The following is a 20,588-nucleotide window of genomic DNA, read 5'->3' as shown; positions in this document are numbered from 1 at the left end:
CGTATTGCCCCCAACAATCTGGGTCCTCATTTTACCGGCTTCGGAAGGATGGAAGGCTGAGTCAACTTGAGCCAGTCAGGATCAAACTAGCCTGCAACACTGCATTCTAACCACTGCGCTACCATGGCTCCTATATACTTATATACCACCTTTATTAAAATTTCAGCCAAAGAAAAAGCAGCAGTTGCATTACCAAAGTGATTTATAACAATAAAGCTGTCTACAGTCTCATCCCCAGGTATCTAGATACCAGCATTTCTAAATGGGTCCAAAGGAAAGTTATAAGCAGGACAGGAGAACAAGCCGGACACTTGTGTTTTCTTATATTTCCCAATGTTTAGTACTGAGAGTCCTTCTGATACTAAAGGCAGCAGACACCACCTGAGAGGTAGCTCAAGCGTCTTATTTTGAACCAGGGAGTCTGGAATGGCACTTTAAAATGAGGAAAGATCTGTGGATACAAAATGCTCTAGTCCAGAGGTCCCCAACCTTTTGAGCACCAGGGACCGGTTCCGTGGAGAGAGGTTTTTCTGCGGACCGGAGAGGGGCTGGTTTCGTGTACTGCCTGCATTCTGCGGATGGGGCTTTGCTTGTTTGTGCAACCCGGTTTCTGGCATGCCGCGACTCGGTACCAATCCACGGAACAGGGACTGGGGACCCCTGCTCTAGTCTATGCAATCAAAGATAGCATGTCCTCCTAGGCATCCGCTGTTAATTGAAACATCTGAATCCATTTGGAAATAATCGCTTTGCCCATGCATGAAGCTAGTGTCTTGTTTCGACAGAGAAATCTATCTGAGCATCATATTTCATGATAGCTTTGCACTAGTGAGAATTCTGCAAAATGGACAAGTGATATTTGTCAACTCCACGTGCCCCCTGAAAAGCCAAGCCCATTTTTAACCCAATTTTAAAGAGTCTTCGCCCGGCTCTTTAGAAACCTAGTACATTCTAACAGAAAAATATGTCTAGAGAATCTGAAAATTCTGCTTGAACCCCCTTGCACTGTGCTGAAACATGATGAAATTCTCAGTCATGGAGATGGTGGACATTAAATATCCTACTTTTTGAGCATCAGCTATTTCCATTTGCACAAAGCAATATTATGTTTCCCGTGATGGAATCCATCTCCCAAGGATATCTGTTTTAATTGAAATGATTAGGTGGGGACAGGCACTGCAAATTACACTGGAGCACAGTGGAGAGAAGAAGGGTGCAAATCCATTATCCACAGTTCATTTTTCTAATTAAAAACCCCACACTTACACACAGAGATTACTTTCCATTGTGACAGTTTCCCTCTATTATTTTCCCCAGGTGTGAGTGGGAGGGGAGAGAGAGAGAGAGAGAAAGAGAGGAGGGGAAGGGAGGGAAGGAAGGAAGGAATTAAGGAAAGGAAGGAAGGAAGGAAGGAAGGAAGGAAGGAAGGAAGGAAGGAAGGAAGGAAGGAAGGAAGGAAGGAACAGTTTGTCTCTAATTGTACTTCAGCACTGGTGCCATGTTTTCTGTGATTATTCCTCAGCCATGAAAGTTGTCTACATTTTAGAGCACCAAAATGTAACTCACTGCATAATTATTATTTCAATGTTAATTATGCAGGTAGATCTCAACTTTCGACCATTCATTTAGCAGCAGTTTGAAGTTCCGCCAGTACTGGGGAAAAAACGACTTGCGTCTGGTCTTCGTACTTATGACTATCACAGGGCCCCTGCAGTCGTGTGATCGAAATTCAGGCACTTGGTAATTGGCCTACATTTACAGTGGTTGCAACACACTGGGTCACATGATTGTCATTGGCGACCTTCGCAGCCAGCTTCGGACAAAGCAAAGTTAATGGGAGAAGCTGGATTCACTTAATGACCCTGGGATTCACACAATGACTGTGGTGATTCACTTCACCACCACAGGGGAAAAAGTGATAAAATTGGATGTGACTCACTTAGCCACCACCTCACTTAGGAGAGAGGTTCCAGAGCCAATTGTGATGGTAAGTCAAAGACTACCTGTATAAATAAAACAGCCCCATGAGAAGGGTCCTCTTCCTCAGTTGTCCCCCCACTGGGAATCAGGGCAGTTATTAGATAAAAAAGACCTGTAAGATTGATCTCCTAAGCTTAGTTGCTACAATCAGGAGGGTGTCCGCAACTCCCTTTGTAATAATAATAATAATAATAATAATAATAATAATAATAATAATAATAATAATAATAATAATAATAATAATAATAATTTTATTTGTATACCGCCCTTCTCCCGAAGGACTCAGGGCGGTGAAGAGGGCAATACATGTTAAAAGACAAGAATACAAAAATTAAAAGAGATTAAACAAGATGCCCAAAAACTATAACAATAAGTTAAAATACATAAAAAGCAATAAAACCCAAACCCATCACCCATCAGGCCAGGCCGGCTTGTTCGAACAGATAGGTCTTTAGATCGCGCCGGAAGGAGCGAAGGTCAGGCGCCATCTGGAGCTCAACCGGAAGATGGTTCCATAAATCTGGCGTGCCCACAGAGAACGCCCTCCCCCTGGGGGCCACCAGTCAACATTCTTTGACCGGTGGCACCCTGAGGAGGCCCACTCTGTGGGAGCGCACTGGGTGGAGGGAAGTTGATGCCGGCCGCAGGTGCTCCCTGAGGTATTCCAGACCCATGCCATGAAGGGCTTTGTAGGTCATTAACAGCACCTTGAATCTCACACGGAAGACAACTGGAAGCCAATGCAGCTCGCGGAGCAGGGGTGTGACATGGGAGTATCGGGAAACTCCCAACACAACTCTCGCGGCTGCATTCTGTACCAGTTGTAGCCTCCGAGTGGTCCTCAAGGGCAGCCCCATGTAGAGAGCGTTGCAGTAGTCCAAATGTAGGGTGGGAATGGAAGTTTTTGTGCCCTCACACCAACAAACCATTGCTATAGTCTCCACATTTTGTTAGTATTTTCCTCTGCAGTAACCAGATCATAAATATTCAACCCAACTATGACCTATGGCTTAAGACAGGGGTCCCTAACCACCAGTCCGTGGGCCGAGGCATGCCAGCAACCGGTCCATACAAAACAACCTCTCTCCATGTAACTGGTCCCTGGTGCCCCAAAGGTTGGGGACCCCTGACTTAAGATATACCAATTTTATTCTGTGTATTTCAGCACATGTGTGAGAGTCCTTACTTCAAAGCAGAAACACTTTCTGGGTAAACAAGAGTTTAGGTCAGTCAGATCTGTAAAAGTTTAAAGCCAGCTACTTCTTCCCCAAAATGGCATTTAATCAAGGGTCATTGAGGCATCTTCAGATTAGGTGATCTCTTGATCTGAGTTTTGTGGATGGCTTAAATGGGTTTAGCACATTATCTTTTCTCTATAGTCTGCCCAAAAGATAGATTTGATGTCTGTGAGTAAAGACATGAAATTGCTATAAGCCTGCACTCTTGTAGTCTGCCACTTATTTGATTTATATGATAAGTGATTTCTGATGACCCTCTGATGTACCGAACCATTAGAGGGCTATGTTGTGAGCTGATAAGAAATCTTCTGAGATATCTAAATGTTTCTTCTTCTTTCCTTCTCTTCTGCTTTCTTAATACTTTAAAAAAAAGTTTCACTGGTCCTGAAATAAAGTATCTTTTAATGCAGTGGTGTTGCTATCTTGCAAACCTGAATAATATTTTGAAAGATAAAACACGTATAAATCAATGGTACTCTGGCAAAAACTTTAAAACCAGCATATATACCAAGCACTGGTCCGATTGGCTCTTTGTTCTTTTCTTTTTTTAAGTGTGTTTTCCCTTGCTCAGTTTTCCAACCATTGAATGATGCTGCAGTATTAGAATAAATGGAGGATCAGGGACTAGATAGCAGTCTAAAAAGCATTTTTCCCATCTCTTACTCTAAATAACAATAACTCTGAAGAGTGAGTTTCTTATGGGGAGAAAGGGGAACAAATGGCATGTGCATTGTGACATTACAATGCAAATTCTACCTTTTTATATTTGCATTAGAATTTATACAAGGGACAGAGTTTGCATTATGAAGTCACAATACATTTTCATCATTTCAATAAAGACTTTGTTTGCTGGTGACAAGCAAATGTCTTCAGAAGCAAGAGAGGGCTAGGTATTTAGAAGTAAATTATGCAAAGACATCCTTGCTTATATTGTTTTGCTCCACCCATTTGCACACATGCGCGCACGCACATACACACACACACACACACACACACGTACCTGGTGTAATCCTTACAGTAGAATCTAGGTATATTTTCTCAAGCACCCAGCATCTTGTGCTGAGTGGGGTCCATTCTCAAGTAAGTGGGATAGAGTTCGGGAGTGACTCATGCAGAACTCCCAGAGGCGCATTCACACTCTGCATTCTTGTGTTTTATTTATTACACAATAAAATGTTTTATTGTTCAATAAAATACTATGCTCTAAGGGAAAGTTTGCTTTATAGCATTATGATTGCAGTTCTGGCAAGGAGTGTGTTGTTAAGCAGTGGACAAATCCCCTCCAAATGATGTTGCTGTACAGCCCCTCCTTCCAGGTTGTTTGTTATATATATATATGTGTGTGTGTATCAGCCAATCTGTTCATTGTTGTTATTGTAGTGTTTAATCATCCCTTTATTTTATATTATTTTACTTATTTTCACTTAAAGGAGCCCAGAACAGTGCCCAAAGCAATATGTGACAATGATATACCACTATGAAAAACATCCATTATACAATGCTAAACTGATAACATGCAGTAGGCATCAATTCTGAGAAAAGTTCAGTATGATCTCACAAACACCTGGTAAATGGATAAATTGTTGCCTAACTTTTGACAACACAGACACCACCCTCATTTGTCTCAGGAAAGGATTCTATAATTGGGACATCAAGGTTCAGAATGCTTTGTCCTGAATCACAGATACAGATCATTCTGAGTGATGGAATCTAATCGGGGCCTCATAAGTTAACCTCAGTTTGTGTTCAGCTTCTGTTTACTGATCTGACCCCACCCATCACTGCCTTCAGGCAATCATCCAGCTCTTCTTCTGATGCCAGTGAAATGGAGAGAGAATGCTGAGTCTCCAAACTTCTGCTCTGGATGACAGCTCACAGCTGAAGCAACATTCCATATTGTGCTGCCTAAAAGGAAAAAAAAATCAAGTGGAGAAGAAGGTATTAAAAGTGAGCAAGAAGGCTTCCAGTTTGTGCGCACGGTGCTTCCGGATGTGCAAGAAGAGTCCACTCCCTGCCATCCAATCTTTCTTTTTTGGAGGACCCTGAAAAGGGTCGAAAGTCGCCCTGGAGGGGCAACTACCGCGAGGAGGCCCTCCCTGTGATCGTGGAAGGGCGGCAGCCCTCCGCGTGAATCCGGAGCAGCTCCGTTGGCCCAAAGCCGCTCCCTGTCGAAAGCCAAAAGCACTACCTAGCACTAAGAAACAATCTGGAGGACCTGGGTGAGACTTTACCTTTCTTATTCCCCTAACCATCTTCCTGTGGGACTTTTTTGAAAATTTCCTCCCCCATTTTTTGAAAGAACGGCGATTATTTACTTGGGGAACAAATTTTAAAGCCTTAAAAAGAAAATCAAGTAATTCAGCAAAGAAATTAAGCAATTTTATCTGTATTTACTAAAATGCTCCTAATTTGTGGTCAGGATCTACTACCCTATTTTCACTTTAAGCTGTGAATTAGGGGGGGGAATGGACTAATGCTATAAAAGTTTTCTATTAATTTTGGGGGGGGGAATTTTTACATCGCATTCTATATGCTATTGATGACATCTTGTGGCAAAACATGGTACAGCAAGTAATTTTTTTTCCTATTGTGAGAGCTGACTGAATAGCAGAGCTGTCCTTGACATTACTTTTAAAGATAAGTGTGGGAACACCTGGCACCGAAAACAACTCTTTTGGAGGTGGATAATCTTTGACTCTTATTAAAATAGCCTCCATGGAAGATTTAGCTGCAAACAACAACGAAAGGATGAATATATCCCACCACTTAACTACAAACTGATACTGGACACAATTTTGGCAATGACAGAGCAAATTAAAGCCAAACTGCAAGAAAAATCTGACAACTTAAAGCCACCAAATCAAACTCTGACCTTAAATGAGGAACTGACAATCCAAAAGCAAACAGAAGAAGTGGAAACTAACACTAAAATAGGAGATTTCAAAGAACAACAAATGCAACCTACAGAGAACCTTAAAGTCCAAATTTCAATGTCAACTACAAAACTTACAACTCAAAAAGCAATAGCACCCAAAGAAAGCAACATTAAGAGTGAAGACCTTAAAGGCCTTCAAATACACTATATTGAGAATTCAGCTAATCAAATGACAACCATAACACCAGCTACTACTTTCTACCTAACCCAGATGGAATTGGAAGAAGAAAAAGACCTGACTGATCTAATGACAACTATATTACATCAATCATCAAAAACTGAACTATTAAACCAAAACTTCAATGGTTACAAAGGGGACAGTTTCTTTGCAAAACTGACATTTGGATGCTCTCCCTCGATTCAAATAAGGGGTATAGGAAGAAAGGGAGATATATTTGAGAATTTAAAGATGCCAAAAGGGAAGCCTGATTGGCACAAAAAGAAGGCAAGAGTTAGATTTTAAAAAAAATGAACTTGTTTCTTTTTTGGGATTCCTAAGGATAGAGTTTAAAAATATCTTTTAATGGATTAAGGGGAAGCTCTAAAAATATAACTGATTTTACATTTAGGTTTTAGATCTGTAAGGGAAAACAAAATTAAGCTTCTAGAATATAATTCTGAACTATATTATAGAATTTGGAATGATATAACAAAAGATAGTATTTTAACAATTGATGAACGGTTAAGACAACATATAGAATATATTAGTTGTAATGATATAGACAGAAACTCATCTTGTATTTAACTTTTAAAGGAAAGTTGGTTATTAGAATCGATATATATTATAGAATTTGGAAATATAAGATATTTTGCTATAAGTGGTGAATTGTTAACATAATAAATAGACGTTATTGGTAAAAATAATAATGTTTTCAAATGAACAATGTAAGTTTTGTAGACAGGATAATTACTCTTTATTGAAATAGGGAAATGTGGGTTACCCAAAAAGTAAGCTTTTTTCCATTTATTATAGGCTACTCTAGATTATTTTATTGCAATTAGGGTAAAACCTAAAAGCAGGATATTGATATGTATTAGTGAAAATATATTGAAAATTCTTTTAATTGACTAGGTCACAATTAGAAATGTATTAATTTGATTAATTTGACTATGTTATAACTAAGGGAAGCAGAGAGGGAATTTTTGTTGATTTAACCTGAGCTATGTACAAATAACTTGTTATTTGATATTGTTTACTTTTGATTACCCAACCACCCTATTGCTTCACAAATATTTGAATGTAAATAGTATAAAATTATTAAAACTTATAATAATTAAAAAAGTGAGCAAGATGAGGTAGAAATTCAGGTGTGGAAAGGGCCATATTTTGGTATCATTGTAGATAGGTTCCAAGTAGAAGCTATTGTCTTTATAATTTTAGTGCCATTCTTAATTTTCCTAACACATTGTTTTTCTAGCTAAATCAACTAGCAGCATGTCAAAATGAAAAAGTTGGAAAATGGGGGTTTCCGGAGACTATTTGCCTCTGCCCTCTCTAGAGGCAGAACCATCTACCCACATTCTGGTGTTGTGGGCCACAGAAGAGAACAAGTACCCTATAGAAAACTGCCAATGGGAGTAGTTCACTCCAGGCAATGGAGCTTTCCTGAATAATGAGATTTGTGCATCCATGCTCAATAAATTTGCCTAATTTGTTCAAGCGTTTGGCATGGATAGTAACATCATGCCTTAAACTTGAAAAATGCCTCTGTAATCTTATGCATATTTCTCTGGAAATAAATGCACCTGGGCCTTATTTCTATGAGGAAAGTATCTATTAGTCCCTTGAAGGTCAGATCATTGTAGAGATCTTGATGCATATTTACGAAGGAACAAGAAGAACAGAAAAAAATCCTATTGACACCATTGAGAGTGATGTCCAAGGAAGTGTAGATTGAATTGCAGCCCATGTTCCTAGACTGCTTTTTTTCTAAGGTAATGTGCAAATATTGTCTCATGTGGTAGCAGAACAGCAGTGACAACTAAACAAAGAGCCAATACTTGAAACAAAGGGACATTTCCCAATTTCACATTTTTGTTCAAATGACTGACATGGGAAATTTTAAGAAAGCCTGATGTAAGTGTCACTTTCAAAAAACGAACAGTCTCTCCTAATTGGTGGCATAATGAAACCCATATTAAAGTTTACAACTGCTCCATATGGTCTTTGGAAGCTCCTTTGTAATGAAGCTATTTCCTTTTAAAATAAAATTAAAGCAACAGTGAAGATGTAAGAGTTCTCAACATGCTACTTGACCATTTTCTCTTGTGCATTTTATGATATTTAGCTCTTGGCAAATTTAAAATGAACTGGTTTTTTGTTTTGTTTTTTTATTAAAGACTGGCAACTACTAAATGGTATCAAATATTGATATATTGTTCAGACTGTACATAAGAGCCGTGGTGGTGCAGTGGTTAGATTGCAGTATTGCAGGCTAATTCTGCTGACTGCCAGCAGTTCAGTTCTCTCTGGCTCAAGATTGACTCAGATTTCCATCCTTTTGAGGTCAATAAAATGAGGATCCAGATTGTTGGGGGGGGGGGGTTAATATGCTGACTCTGTAAACCACTTAGATAGGTAAGTTTAAGTGCTATTGCTAGTAATGTGAAAAGTTGGCATAAGTCAGAACCACTTCATATTTTAACATACCATAAGGGTTTTTGCAGGAAGAATGTGGATGTATCTAAAATTCATCCCAGGGTAGGAAACTGTGATATGAAATAGCCCATAGTAGGATGACACTGCAATTTGAAAGAAAGGCAGAGTGGGGGGGGGGAACTATAAACATAGCTGCAACCTCCTGGTCCTGAAATCTTAGGTGCAGTGAATTTTACACACCTGAAAAAAAAGAATCACTTTTCTACATTAAGAGTAAGAAAATGACTGGTGCTGGCGTCAGTTTTCCCAAAGCTGGTTACTTTTATCTTGCTCTTAAATTCCCATCATGCCTAGCTAGTAAGACCTCTATCTACTGGATGGGTTGGTGGCAGTTGTAATCTTATATATTCAGAGGATACCAACCAACTTGGGAAAGATATCTGTATGTATATTTTGCATTATACATATTATACAACTTTTTACATAATTATCCATTTGTAGGAGGAACTTTGAGGGACGCAGTGGCTCAGTGGGTTAGGATGCTGAGCTTGTCAATCAGAAGGTCGGCAGTTTGGTGGGTCGAATCCTGAGTGCCGCGTAGCAGAGTGAGCACCTGTTACTCGTCCCAGCTTCTGCCAACCTAGCAGTTCGAAAGCACGTAAAAATGCAAGTAGAAAAATAGGGACCACTACGGTGGGAAGGTAAAAGCATTCCGTGCACCTTTGGCGTCTAGTCATGCCAGCCACATGACCATGGAGACGTCCTCAGACAAGCACTGGCTCTTCGGCTTTGAAACAGAGATGAGCACCGGCCCCTAGAGTCGGAAACAACTAGCACGCATGTGCAGGGGAACCTTTACCTTTAACTTTTAGGAGGAACATTATATTGCTAAAAGATACGCTTCTTCAATAGGAGAACAGGTATCACTGATTTTTCAATTCATGTATTTTCTCAAAACAGAATAATACCTGAATAGTCCCAACCCTGTTGCCCTTTCATAAGGCTTGGCTATTCCCATGGCTATTTGGCCAGGAGCTTCAGCAAGCTCCCTTGTATGAGTGTTTTATTATTATTTCAGTAACTGAAGTGATCTGGTTCTTTGACCCAGGCATGTGATGGTTCTTTGAAAATTGATTTTATGATTTTGGGGGGTGGGTGTGTGTTTCAATCTTTATACAGCACCTTGGGTCACCTGTGTGAAACAACATATGTAGGAATGAGAATATTGGAAGAAGTAATATAAATTACTTCTTATATGCCAAAACAAATAGATACAGGGACAGTTTCTCCTTTGTGCCATCAATCTGCTGAACACCAAATTCTGACAGTGCTGTCTAATGTCTATGTACATTTATCCATGTAGTATAGCTATAGTATTAGCATTTATGGATAAATTTTTTTACTCCCCGCTTTTATTGGGATTATGATGATGATAATTCTGTTGTTTTGCATGTACATTGAGAGCTCCTGCAACGAAGAACAAGTCCTTGTGTGTTTAATCACACTTGGCCAAATAAAGTATTCTGTTCTGTTCTGTTCTGTTACGTAACGTTATGTTACATTACATAAATTCTTTTAATATGTAAATTTTATAACATTTTAAACAGATCATAAAAACTAACAGAAACTACTATAGAGTAAAAAAGAGCAATTAGACAGAAAGAGAGAGAAAAGAGAAAAAGCAAATTCAGAAAGAAGTTTCCAGTCTCCTTTGCAGAAAAGAACAAATATGATTAAAAAGTTATCTCTTGTTATTACAAAACAGAAAAACCCTCATTTTTCCTGTCATCCAATTTTAACATAAACTGGGATGGCAGCACTGTTTTAGCAGCAAGAAGAATATAAGCAGCCTAACCATTTCCCAGATATTTTTGAGATGAAGCATACATCCCTAAAGAAAATAAAATTATTTTAACAATCTGTCTAAACTGGCGTAGGTTTGGCAAATCTGAAATGAATGAAGTGTGGGGCCACGAAAGACAGACAGACAGAAGAAGCAGAGAAATCGAGAGAGAGAGAGGAAGAGAGAGGGAGGAGGGAGGGAGGGAGGGAGGAAGGAAGGAAGGAAGGAAGGAAGGAAGGAAGGAAGGAAGGATGGACCCCTTAGCCTGTTGTTTTTAGCAGAAAGCCCAGTAGAGCTATAGTACAGATTAGAAAGACTGGTATTTGCAACTGCTCCCTCAAGTATTCTGGATTGCACCACTGAGGGCTTTTAAAATCACTAGAAATGAGTTTGGAGGCAGGGAAGCTCTTATAAATGAGATGGATGCCTTAGGTGGCTACAAGAAAATGGGAACAGTCTTGCAAATGCCATACCCATCAACCTTCACCCACCCTTTCCTGATATCCGTGGCTGAGGATGCAATAGAAGAATTGCATACCTTAGGATGCTAGATCAAGCTGTAAATAAAAGCAAATGTGTGGGGGTTTTGAGTGATGTTTTTAAAATATATTCACTACTAAAATACCAACAAGTTGGAATACTGCTCTATTAATATAGACAGTGAATCAAATTGATTTGCCCCCCAATCATAATTTATACAGAATCTTTAAAACTAGTCCCGGGTAGAGATGGCTTCTGTAAATATATCTAATGAAGTCCACAAGTAAAGTATGCCCTATGCCAGGGGTAGGCAACCTCGGCTCTTTTATGACTCATGGACTTCAACTCCCAGAATTCCTGAGTCAGCATAGCTGACTCAGGAATTCTGGGAGTTGAAGTCCATGAGTCATAAAAGAGCCGAGGTTGCCTACCCCTGCCCTATGCGAAGAAGTGTTCCCTTTGGTCTATTATAAATTACCTTCACTGGAAGACTTGCACATCTAATGTTTCATATGTAACTCAGGACAGCTACAAAGTAAGCCATGCAAACTTGGGGGGGGGAAGGAATGTCCTTCCTTTCAAAGGAAATTCACTGGGTAAATTAGGGCCAGTTGCCTCCAGCCCAACCTACCTCACAGACTAGCACTGATGTTGTTACCTAGTTTGGGTAGTGAAACATTTGCAAGAAAACAACCAGGCTCAGGGAGCACCAAGGAACCCTACCTCACAGAGTTGTTTAGGGGGAGTTGGGGGATGGAGGATGATTTTATGCCTCTTTGAGTTCCTGGAAAAAAAAGCAAAACATAAATCTAACAAGAAATAAAGGATGTGTACAGCTCTCCTTTACACGCCCTTATCCATATAAATATAACGGCAGCTGTGCGAATTCTGCAACGGGCAGAAAAGGAATTTAAAATTTATTTTTCTGATAAAAATCATGAAATTTTACCATAATCATTCCACATCCATGTGCGGACACATGCATATGCACTCTTCTACTTATGTCCAAATCTGTAGGTGTTTCAGGACTGCTAAAATTGTGGCTTTAACATTCCATTGGCCTTTTCCTCCATGATGTGATCAGTTCCTCCCCCTCCATTGCCCCATTATAATCAGCTGAAAACAAATGCCATTGTCTGGGAAAGGAGATGGAAGGAAGGAAGGAAGGAAGGAAGGAAGGAAGGAAGGAAGGAAGGAAGGAAGGAAGGAAGGAAGATTTATACATTACATATCTCACAATAGAAGTTAACCACTTTCCTATCCTGGCCTTTTTTTCCCCCATCTATGAATACCTGAGCTGAACTGTCAGGGTATGGAGAGAAGTTAGAAGGAGCAACAAATAAAGTGCATTGAAAGAGAGGAACAGGACTGCAAGTAGAAGAATGTGTTGTCCCTGCTGAAGAACTTTGAAATTGTTCTGCAGCCCGGAGACCATTGACTGTCTGAAGAACCACCTACTCTCTATAGCTCACCTATCTACTTGCTGTTCGCTTAGCATTTGATCTGAGGTCAGTGGCAAAGGAGGGTCCTCCCTCTCCCCCCCCCCCCGCCGCCCAGCCCAGAACAGTGCAATCAGAAGGAAATGGCAAGGAGGCTTCTCTCCCCAGCAGGTGAATCAGCCCTTCTCAATTTATCCATATGAAAAAAGATGCTTGGTACATAAAATTGGAGCTCTTGCATCTCAGAAATGCTTCGTGGCCCTGCTGAGACCCTGATTGAGTGCTCATTGAGATCGAAGATAATGTTTCAGCCCACGTCAAATGGCTTTTGGTCAGGGTCAAGTTGGCAATGGAAATTACGGCTAATTTCCTTTTGTGTAAGCGCATGTGGGAGACAGGTCACTTCTCCTTCACCAGAACAAGGAGGCTGTGTGCAACCCAAGGAGCCAAGCGTGATGTTACATACTTGGCATTTATGGCAGATGGGGAGTTGTGAATTTTCTTTTCATCTTTCCTGTAATGTTATTTTGAGCCGTTCCCAGAGATCTGAGAGGATAGCTACTTCTGTGCTAGCCCGTTATTTCACGCCCATTCATTCTTCTCACTTTGCAGCTTTCACCTGAGCAAATGCTATTCAGAGGGGGAAAGACTTATCGATTGTAGAGGAAAGTTACTTTCAGCATCTGAGCCTCTCTGGCTGGTCTGTGTGCAGGAGGAGATTTTTATTAGAGAATAAAATATATATCGTTTGCAAAATTTAGCCTCACACTTTTTTGCAAACACCGTTGACTTCATGTATTCCAGAGTGACTTCTCACTTTCTCTTCTGTCCTTTAGATCAACTAAAATGACATGAAAATACACAGTGTGATCTTTACGTGTGATGTTCAAAACACCCTTTTACTTGGAGTTTTTTGAAAAAACATCCCTCTGTTTCCTTTTTTTAAAAACTAGTTGTTGTTGTTGTTGTTGTCATCTATTTGACCAATGCATGCAGAAACTGCATTATATAGGTCACGTTCGGTAACTATGAAAAGGAACCAGGTGCAGGGGATTATAATTCATTTTTGTTTTCATAATTTTTAAAGGTGAAAGTGAATAAATCACAAAATGCTTCTGAGCTAATAAAACCATCATAAAGAAAACTCTCTTTTCTTTTTGTATAGCTGAAATTCACATGTGGATACAGATAGTTCTTTTGATAAAAGAGAGAGAAACAATGCAAAGAAACGTTCCAAGCTCCCTTGGCAGAATTGTTAAACTGAACATGAAATTGAATTGAATATCCATAGTCTATCATGCTGGTCCTGAGCAATGGACCATTTACTTCCTTGTTTGGAGGATTTTCCGTCTCTTTCTGAATGACTTTTTTCAACATTTTATCTCCACCTGTCCTTCAAAAGAGATTTCTCCCGAATGGCTTTCCAGTGAAGGATAAATATATCCACAGAACGATGTAAACAAAAAAGCACAGGGTTAGAAAGTTTAGTTATATATATTAATCCTGCCCAACATGAAACAAGCAATGGAAATAGGACTTTTGTATATGAGTTAGATCCTTCCAAACAGTCTGGAAAACAATCTGCACGTACCCTCTTTCACAACTTTTGCTAATAACGCAGGGCTCAAGGTGGAACTTCAGTATGAAATCCCTTCACGTATTCACCTGTAAGGAGAAGATGAGTTTAGGACTTACTTTAATTTGATATCATTGTAAGAATGTGCTAGACTGGTAAGAACTGTCTTCGGAGAGGTCATCTGGATAGTGATTATGCCCCTGCTTCCTTTGCCTCCTTCTTTACAGGTGAATGGGGCCAAGACAAATATTTACATGGTGGAAGTCATAATGCTGTGCCATCAATAAGCAGAAACCTCAGGGACCAAAGCATTGGGCACATAGTGTTAAGGAGGTCATGACTGATTGCTGACCCAATACAGTCAGAGAGGAGCTTTTATCAGTCAGGAGGGAACCATCAGTTGTTTATGTGTGGTGGAGCTATCCTGAAAGGGAGCCAAAGTTCATTGTCTTTGGTATATATCAATTAGTAGCTCAACCCCACTGACTCTTGACCACAGATGACCATATGGCCTGACTGGCCCTTTTCTCTCTGCCCCCCCCCGCCCCTTTATTTGTAGAAATGTAGGTAGGATTTTCTGAATGTATTAGGGACGCTGGCATGTCTGTTTCTTTCTTGTGAGGACTAATCCCCTTTTCTTCTGACAGGCTTTCTTCCAACAGGTGACAGAAGCAAGGGCAATTTAGAAAGCGGTGGGGGGAAAAGTGGGAGGGGAGGAAAACCAGCAACCCTTAGTCACCTTAGTAAATGAACATCTTATCCTCCTGAAGTTTAAATAGCAGCAGGAAATCAGGAGAAAATAACTCTTTCTGAGTTGTCAGCTTTTATCAAGGCACTCATCTACGCAGTAGGAGAAAAAGAAAGTGGGGGAGAGAGGAAGAATTCACTTTAAACAGATTTTATCACCAGGCAGTATTGTACAGACCAATGACAGACAGAAATAAACTAACTAACTAACTAACTAAATAAATAAATAAATAAATAAATAAATAAATAAATAAATAAATAAATAAATAAATAACAGTATGAAGAGTTCTATTTTTATTTAATGTCGCAGAGTCAGCTGAATAGATGGGTTCTCTTCAGTCAGGCTTGTATCTTCAATCACAGTGGTAATTTAACTGCCTGGTCATTTCTGATAAAAAAAACAAGGAGAAATGCTTCACTTGTATACTAATATGTTTGTTTCCACAGTGTCTATTTAGTATTCAAACTATACATCAGGGATTCCGAGTGCTTTGAATGCAAATCTGAATTCTGCCATTCTTGAGAATGTGCTTAAAATTAGCAATGAAAACCTACTTTGCCAACATTATAAGTGGATACATTAAGGGGAGCAGAAGAAAGTTAGATTAAAATACACTGCAAGATAAATGTGTAAGGATTTCTTTTCTTTTTTGAACAAAAATAAAATACAGGAGTTTCTTTATACGCTTTCTGACAAGTATACAAAGGCTGATAAGGTTTTGATGACCAAGGCATTTAATCTTGGGTCTGGGGGAGAATGCCTCACAATTTTGATGCAGAAAGCTCAAGACTGTGACACAGAATTTTACCTCATAATTTGATAGGGAAGGACAGTTATTGCTGTACTGAACAGCCTTATCTCTGCATTAAGATATCTGTCAGAGCCTCTTTTTAAGGGCTTTTTTGGAGGCTGAGGGGCTGCAGGAATCCTCTGACAGTAGACTGCCATTCCTTTAGAACAGGGCTTTTCAACCTTTTCACCCATTATACCACTTTTAGGATATGGCAACATCTGAGTACCACCAGTCGCCTAGCAAGGTGTCAAAAAACTGATGACCCAAAAAAAATGGGAAAAAATGATGAAGTACAGGTAGTCCTCAACTTACAACAGTTCACTTAGTGACTGTTCAAAGTTACAATGGCACTGAAAAAAGTGCCCCCCAAGCCACAGCTGAGCAAGACACCTGCCTGCCCGTCCAGCGGTGCTCTTCCTCCTGTCCAAGGTTTTCATTGTTGTGAACATTTCTGTTGAGGATTGGCAGCGGGGGAGGGGTGTTTGGTTTTTTTATTCCCCTCCCCCCTCTGCTGGGTGGTTGCAGCAGGTTTTGGTCGCTTCACATGACCTTGGGACACTGTGACCGTCATAAATATGAATCAGTTGCCAAGCATCTGAATGTAAATCATAAGACCCTGGAGATGCTGCAACATTCCAGCTGATCGGCGCTTCTTCTGGGCTGAGCAGAAGCGCCAAGATCAGCACCGAGTTCCAGCTGGAGCCTGGCGCTGATCCTGGCACTTCCACTGAGCCCTGACAGACCCAAAAAAGTGCTGATCCTGGCGCTTCCGCTGAGCCCTGACAGCCTTGCAGCTCCAACCATCTCTCACTCAGGCTTGTGTGGTGCTGCCATTCCCCTCCCCCATTACCACTTTTCTAGGATGGTCGTGTACCACCTGCCAGGTGTCAATGTACCACAGGTGGTATCCGTACCACTGGTTGAAAAGCCCTGCTTTAGAATCTGCCTCTGCAAATATTCTTGCCAAGACTAAAACATTTCTCTTTGCTCAGGCATATTAACTTGTACACAGTACCTATACATATTTTTCAAGAATTCATGGTTTGGCCAATGTTTTGTCAGCAAATTGTATTGTTGTTATTTGTAGAAGCATTTTCATTGCTTCCCTGAATAACAAGAACCCTCAACTTGTATGTATTTACATTTGTGTCTGTGTAACATATATGCCCCAAATAATCAACTGGAGCAATGTTGCAGTGAGGACTTTACAGGCAAAGGAATCAAAGCAAACTCAAAACGGAATAAAAGAAAGTTTTTGCCCACTTAATGGGCAGGTCTCTCATTCTCTGGATAAGTATTTCATAATCGGGATGCTAGTACAGAAAAGGACCTGGCTTATAATGTCACCTCAATTGTCCTCTTTTGTTTGGACATATTTCATGTGATGGTTCTGATGATCATAATATTCATGTAATGGATTAGACACTACTGCAGAACTTTGAACAAAACGAAGAGCACTATAAAATGATCCTTTAAATAACGCAATAAAACTATGATGTAACCTATTGTTTGGGAAAAGTGATATTTTGTTAAATATGGATACCTGTTAAATCCCAAATAATTTATGTCATTTGCATAAATGTATAATTGAAGTTTTTAGCTTATTTGTGTGTCAATTTTTGCCATTTGCAGATTGCATAATGACACAAATTATGTAAATGGGCATTAATGGAGTAAAATTGTCATTTGCATAATTGCTCAAATAATATAATTGACACAGATGATATAAATCGCCTCAGTTGGCTATATGATTTCAGAAACAATGGATTTTGCTTAGGAAACAAAGTCCTAACTAACATTTTAAAACAACATGATGACTACAGAGAAAGGCAGTGTACAGTAAATCAAGTGTAGGCAAACAGATTCACAGCCCAGGTCAAGCCATAACCGGCATCACATTGACAGACCAGCATCTTAATCCTGTTGTGTAGCAAAAGATGCCAGCATGCTTGTGCCATAATGTTTTCGACTAGAAGCCTCAGAACTAGAGCTGACCTCTAAATATGGATCTGAGTTTTCCCTAAACACAAGGGATTCCTCTTCCAGATCAAAGGGGGAATGGCTTTTAATGCCGCAAAATCACCAAGTAATTGTCTTTTTTGTGCCCTCTTTTAAGGATGTTGATTGGAATTGTTTTACTGTTACATTGTGTTCTGTACCAGCCTGCTACCGGCCTTGCAGAAAAGGCAACCCCTTTATAAACGGCAAGAGGCTGGAATACGTCTGCCAAATTTATTACAAAAACAAACAAGACAAGTACCAAGATACAGGAGCTTTGAAACACTATCTGAGCGGTTGCTTTCAGCAAACCAGCCCTCCCCAAACATTCCCTTTATAAAGAGTTCAGGGCGTGGCCTCTCTTTGCCTCCTTCCAAGAAGCCCCACAGCCTTCCTCTGTTTGCTCCTACTTGACTGCCTCCTGCGTCGGGCGTCCTTGAACAGGGCCAGCTGTGGGTCATCTTCATCCACACTGTCAGGCTCACACAGCTGGGTCTCCATGGTGACCAAGTGGGAGGGGCCTGCCTGAGGGCTATCATCAGCAAGATCTTCAACACCCCCCTCCTCCTCTGAGTCGTCGTCCGACCCAACTGCCAAACCCACAGGCTGACCCTGAATCACAACACATTGTTTGTACATCACGGTCAAGTTTGGTAATTATGAATATGAACCAGGTGCAGGGGATTATAATCCATTTCTGCTTTCACAATTTTAAAGATGAAACCGAATAAATAACAAAATGCTTCTGATCTAATAATATCATCATAAAGAGAACAGTGTCTTTTCTTTTTGTATAGCTGAAATTCATATGTGGATACAGATATTTCTTTTGATAAAAGAGAGAGAAGCAATGCAAAGAAAGGTTCCAAAATTATTTTGCAGTCTGGCTACAGTCCCTACTGGGCTCATAGCAACAATTAGCAATTGAAGCTCAACAGCAGTGCTTTTTTTGTAAAAGAAAAAGGTGCCGGAACCCACACATGTCATACAACCCGCCTTGCCTACCCTACAAGGTTCCATCCAAAAAAGGTGCCGGAACTCCGTTCTGAGCGTTTTATGAGAAAAAAAGCCCTGCTCAACAGTATTTGGTTGTGTTCCAAGAATCACCCAGTTTTGGGAGGCTGATGGCACATTTGGACTTTGGAGGCAAAGTTGTGGCTGCTTTGACAAAATGGCTCCCGTGGTGGCTGTGTCTGTTTCTCAGTTAAATTGGTGAGGCGAAAAGAAAAGTGGCTTTTCCAAGAAGCCAGAGGGGGCTATTGGGCTCCAAGCTACAAAAACCTCTCTTGAACCGAAAATTCAGTGTAGAAGGACAAATGATTTAGGTTCAAAAACAAAATCATTGCCAGGAGACAGAGTAGTAGGTAGAATGAGATTTGAGACCAAAACGCCAAATCACATCCTTGTTCTCACAGTACACAACATGCCCATTTCAGAGAAGGCAGACTGGTCATTAAAGTTGAGCCAGATCAAATGTACAGGTTAATCAGAAAAAAAAACACTGAGTTCCAGATACATTTTTGGAAGCAAAGGTGTGGGCAGGCAATGAAAATATTTTTAAAAAATATTTTAAGATTAAGTATATTTTAAAAATATTTTAAACATTAAGAACTTGAAAAAAATTAAATATTAAAAATGAGAAGCGAGAGCATCAAATACACGATAGGAGGTGTCTCCAGATATTAGCACTGTCGATGGCCCTTCTTTAGGGATCTGGTTCAACTCTATGGGAACTGTTACCCTGCTGATAAATAATGTCACAGTTTAGCTAAAACTCAAAGGACCTCTTTGCTTGTTTGTTTGTTTTACATGTCATCATGTATAAACCATCTCCATCTGGCCAGTTCTGGGCAGCATTTGTGAGCAAACTAAAATGAAGTCTACCTCAAAATTTAAACAATACAATATAAATTTATCCTAAATAATACATGAACTTCTTGCAAACGTCCCATGGGTTTTGCCCCTAATTTTACAAACAAATGCAGCATCTGACTTAAGAGCCATTTCTTCTCTTTTCTTTTATCTAAAATTGCTGAAAGAGGAAAAAAAATAGCCAGCAAAGAGAAAAAGAGCGAGCATCACCTTAAGACTCAGGATTGATACTACATTAAAAACCAGCCTCTAGAGATATAAGTAGGAGTGTGTCTATGAGCCAGGGAAAACCCACAGGCAGCACCATGTTGTGTGCTTTATTTTATTTTTATGTAACATTGATATCTCTGTACTGGTCTAGTCCACAGGTCTGCAACCCATGGCTCTGGAGCCGCATGCGGCTCTTTCAGCCGTCTCCTGCGGCTCCCAGTCCTCTGCTATGTGTACTCCCCAAAAAAAGTGAGACTAAAAATTTCAACCAATCAATTCAAATATGCAGGGTAGGTGCATATCTCACCTTGGCTCCACTCTTCAGTCAAACCTTGTTCTGCGCATGTACGTGCACGCGCACACATTTTTTGCGGCTCCCAGTTTTTCCTTTTGTGAGGGAACCGGTTCCGAGTGGCTGTTTCACTGTTTCAGGTTGCTGACCCCTGGTCTAGTCCAAATGCCTCCAAGTGGCTCACCAGCATCCCCATCCTTTTGCATCAGTAAGAGATCCAGATTAGCTTCCAATAAGTATAAAACACAAAGCTACCAGTATCTTGATGGAATGTGCTGAATGGGCACCAGGGGATTCCATCATCATCCACCAAATGTTCAGTCTCCTCTGCTTCTACATGTAGCATTTCTCTATGGGTTGGGTCAGCCCTCTGAGATGTGCCAGATCAGGAAACAGACTCCAGGGGTTTACTGAAACTCTTTTGTTGCAGGGTGTAACAACCAATCTTGAAAGAGAATCCAGGCAAGAGTATTCTGAGTTCCTTCTCATTCCTCTTCTCCGTCTTCTTTTCATCGCTAACCTGACGTTCTGTTCTTCAAGGTTATCTCCTCTACATTGGTAACTTTTGAATGCCAGAACTCCCAG

At 40.2% G+C, this 20,588-nt stretch overlaps 1 protein-coding gene across 1 annotated transcript in view; it reads left to right on the top strand.

The window, feature by feature from the left end:
- The window catches only part of TMEFF2 (transmembrane protein with EGF like and two follistatin like domains 2), a 262,531-nt gene that overhangs the window by 142,654 nt on the left and 99,289 nt on the right, over nt 1-20,588 (top strand). The window lies entirely within an intron of this gene.

The sequence above is a fragment of the Vipera ursinii genome (assembly GCF_947247035.1).
Source record: "Vipera ursinii genome assembly, chromosome: 1".
In the NCBI taxonomy this organism is placed as follows: domain Eukaryota; kingdom Metazoa; phylum Chordata; class Lepidosauria; order Squamata; family Viperidae; genus Vipera; species Vipera ursinii.
This window is presented reverse-complemented; position numbering and strand designations above follow the sequence as displayed.